A 3916-nucleotide genomic window follows, 5' to 3' on the forward strand; every position below is an offset into this window, starting at 1 on the left:
TGTCCGTCGGCGCGTGCGCACTCGCGCGGCCCCGCCCCCTCGCCGGCCTCCTGCCTCTGGCGGAGGGGGCGCGGTCACGTCTCGCGCAGGCGCCTTCGGCTTCGGGGCGCTGGACCGGAGCCGACGAGGTGGGCCAGCGGTGCCGGGAGTGAGCTAGTACGCGCGCTAAACGCCGCGTCGGGGCGGTGAGCGCCTGTCGGGTGGAGTGTTCTCATCTTCCGAAACGTGCTCCTCGAGCCTGTGCAGCCCCCCAGGTTGCAGGGCCCGGTCCCCCGGTCCCCGTGGGCGCCCACGCAGGTGGCGCCTTCCCGTCCAGTGGCCGTGCGCTGGAATTTGAGGAGGCCCAGTGGAGAACGTTGAACCCGAGTATAGACACCGTTGGGGTTCCCTCTGCTTGATCCAAATGAGATGGGGTAAAGTCACAGTACCTTTCTCTGCTTCTATGTTTTACCTGCTTTTCAGGGAAGGTGAACCCAAGTAACGCTTGGGTTGCTTCTGACGTAATAATTCAGCTTGTGGCTACAGCATCCCCGGTCCTTTTCATGAATGTTTGGACAGTGCCACTTACTGCTCAGAACGTAAATCCCACGGCTTTACCAGCTCCCAAACTAAACATTTACCCTACAGTTAGGGCTGCATCTACAATCACTGAGATGCAGTGATGTACAAACCGAGATGGGATCGGTGATGAATTGATTTGGGGGTAACGCTAAAATGATATGGAAGACAAAGATTACTATAAGGAAGGAAGCTTTTTGAGAGCATATGCTTTGGATTCCTGGGAAAGGAATGAATTGGAAGCACACCAGGCACCTCCTATTGTAAATGGTGGGTCTGGTTGGGCATTTTCATTTAATCCTTGTTAGGTCGAATTTTTCAAATGTTGACTGTGGCTTAGAGAATTTAAACTTCCTAAAGAAATAGTAAATGGTAGCCTTCCAATGATGCCGTGCTGTTACCTGGATAACGTGGATTTAATGCTACTGCTAGGCATTTATACAACATGGGTCATGCACGTAATCCATAAATTAGAAATAGAAGCTCTCTGCCCTCAAGGAGTTACAGGTACACAGGAAAAGGTAAATGTTAGCATAAAACAACTTACAGTACAAGAGGTGTTCTAAGGTATCATCTCCTTGTACCTGGATAATTACGGTAGTCTTCTGGCCCGCCTTTCTACTTCCCCTTTATTTCTCTACTTTCCAATTCCTTTCAGCAGCTGGAATGACCCTTTTAGAACCTGCCAGTATATACCATTCCTCTGCTCAGAACCCTTTACCATTTTACTCAGATTACAATTCAAAAGCCTTACCATGGCTTCTAAGAAAGAGCTCAGTCTGGATAAACCACATCTACAGCTGCTGTTCAGAGTTCATCAGACCCTGTCCAAGCACACCAAGCAGAACACTCAGGACCTACTGTTCCTTCTGTGCGGACCACTGCCCTCCCAGGTACCCACGGAACGTGCCCTGTCACTTTCCTCCGTAGCTGCTCAAATGTAACTTGACCTGACAGTTCTTCCCAGACTGCCCATCTAGGAGAGCTAACCCTACACACACACACACACACACACACACACACACTGTCCTCCCACTGCTTTACATACCTTCACAGCAGTTATGATCACTTTCCACACATTTGTTGTCTGTGTCTCCCTTACCTCTTTGGCTCTACTGGAATGTCCCATGAGAGCAGGACTTTTGTCTCATTTATTCACAGTGGTACTGCCATCATCTAGAACAGAGCGCCCCAGTACACAGTCAGCACTCAGTAAATACTTGGTGAATGAATAAGTGCCAAATGAGTGTTAGGATAGTAATAAGGAAATTCAGAAGAAGTCACGTGTTGCCTGGAGTGGTCTGTGAAAGCTTCCTTTAGACGATGGAATTTAAATGATGATGAGGATTCACACTGGGTGGGTGGGGGCTGTTTGGAAAGGGGGAAAGGGGGGGGAAGGGTAGTCCGAGCAGAGTCAACCAAAGTAAACAGAGACACTAGACAAGGCAGTAATCAAACCTACAGTCGTTCTAGATGCTGACCTCTAAAAGTATAACCAAAATAGGAAACTGCTAATAGCACATCTCTGAAAATTCACTTTGCCTCATGAAGGCTAGTTTATCTTTCCCTCTTTACCAGCAAATCCCATCCTTCTTAGATTGTATCCATCAGATACTGTCAATTCCAGACTGACTGGGAAATATATTTAGAGAATAGTTGGAATTTGTTTTAAACCATGAAAAAGAAAATATCGAAAATAGCAGAGAATTAAATGTTTAAATAAAGCATAAGTGACACACGCATTTTAAGTTTTCTCATATACATGAAGGACAAAGAAAATAATAGGGCACAAAGAACCAGCTGGATTAAATGTCCCGGCAATTCCCGTTGGAAGTCCAAAGGTATTATGTATGAAGAAAGAAGAAAATAGAATAGTTTCACTTTCTAAAACTATCCCAATTTCAACTATGACAGTGCTTCATTATAAAGTTATGTTTATTTAATTCTTTGCCATAAGGTTTCAAACCACTACATACATACATATATATATATATAGACAAGAAATAAAATAAATTATATATATAAATATATAAGTGGGTACTAGTCATCAGTAATTTTCATAAACCTAATCATAAAGATTAGCATGACTATTGTCTTTTGATAATCAAAGAGTTTATTTATTATGGGAATTGCTCTTTAGGAATCCAGGGTAAACTTTTTATTAAATCAAATGAGTAGTACTTTAATTAAATATTATAAATATTTTTTAATATAAAGGTCAATGTAATGGACAATGTTGTGTCTCCCACAAAATTCATATGTTGAGTTCTAGCCTCCAGTGCCCTAGGATGTGACTGTATTTGAAGATAGGCTCATTAAAGAGGTAATTAAGTTAAAATGAAATAACGAGGGTGGACTCTAATCCAATCTGATTTGTGGCCCCATAAAAAGAGGAAATGTGGATACAGACATGTACAGAGGGGAGACCATGTGAAGACACAGCCAACACCTTGGTCTCAAACTTCTAGCCTCTGGAATTGTGAGGAAATAAGTTCTGTTTTTTAAGCCACCCAATCTGGTATTTTGTTGTGGCAGTCCTGGCGAAGTAATACAGTCAGTGACATATTTTTACAGGTCACATATGAGCTGTATGAGAGATGATCTGGAGAAGTACTTGTTATAGAGGAGGCATTTAACCAATACTGACTGGTACATTGCTGCCCATTTACCCCTGTGATAACCCTTGTTGCCAAACAAAATTAAAGATGTGCAGCTATGAATTGGTTATAACTTCTAAGAAATTCATAGTCCTGTTGTGTCAAAAGCCTTTGGTGTCCTGACTCATATGCTCAGCATCCTTTCTAGTTTCTGACTCACTGGGGGGACAGTTTCACGCAAGCTTCCACTCTTCTCCCTGACAGCTTCTCTCCTCTGCATTTTGCCAGGCTGCTCTGCTTTCTGCCCCGAGGCTCTTCTGACTTTGCCTACCTGAGGCCAGCAGTAGCTCTCTCAGCTCACGCCATGCACAGCTTTGAAGTGTTGGTGAGTTAACACTCCTGGGTCAGCTTTCAATCAGGAGACAGTAGCCAATGGGTAAAGGTTCTTGTCTTTCAGCCTGTAACAAGATAGTTTTGTAAGACCATTCTCCATGCTTCTTCAGAGGTCCTGGTGAAATTGAGTTCTGGTTGCCCACAGCAGCAACTTCAATAACACACTCTGGTATCGTCTTCTATATCTTTCTCCCCATTCCCTTACTGCTTCTTACTAGGATCGCCTCCCAAATGACCTGGCTGCACACAAGTAGTCGTCTTAGGTTAAGCTTTGGGGGAAAACCAAGCTAGGAAGGTTGGTGTAAGAAGAAAGTCTCAAATGCAGCCTCTCAGTTCTCTGGAACTGGGTCGCTTACCAGTCAGGTGGC

This window comes from Delphinapterus leucas, chromosome 10, assembly GCF_059928025.1.
Source record: "Delphinapterus leucas isolate spDelLeu-1000000601 "Yukka" chromosome 10, BTC_Dleu_Yukka2, whole genome shotgun sequence".
Taxonomy (NCBI): Eukaryota; Metazoa; Chordata; class Mammalia; order Artiodactyla; family Monodontidae; genus Delphinapterus; species Delphinapterus leucas.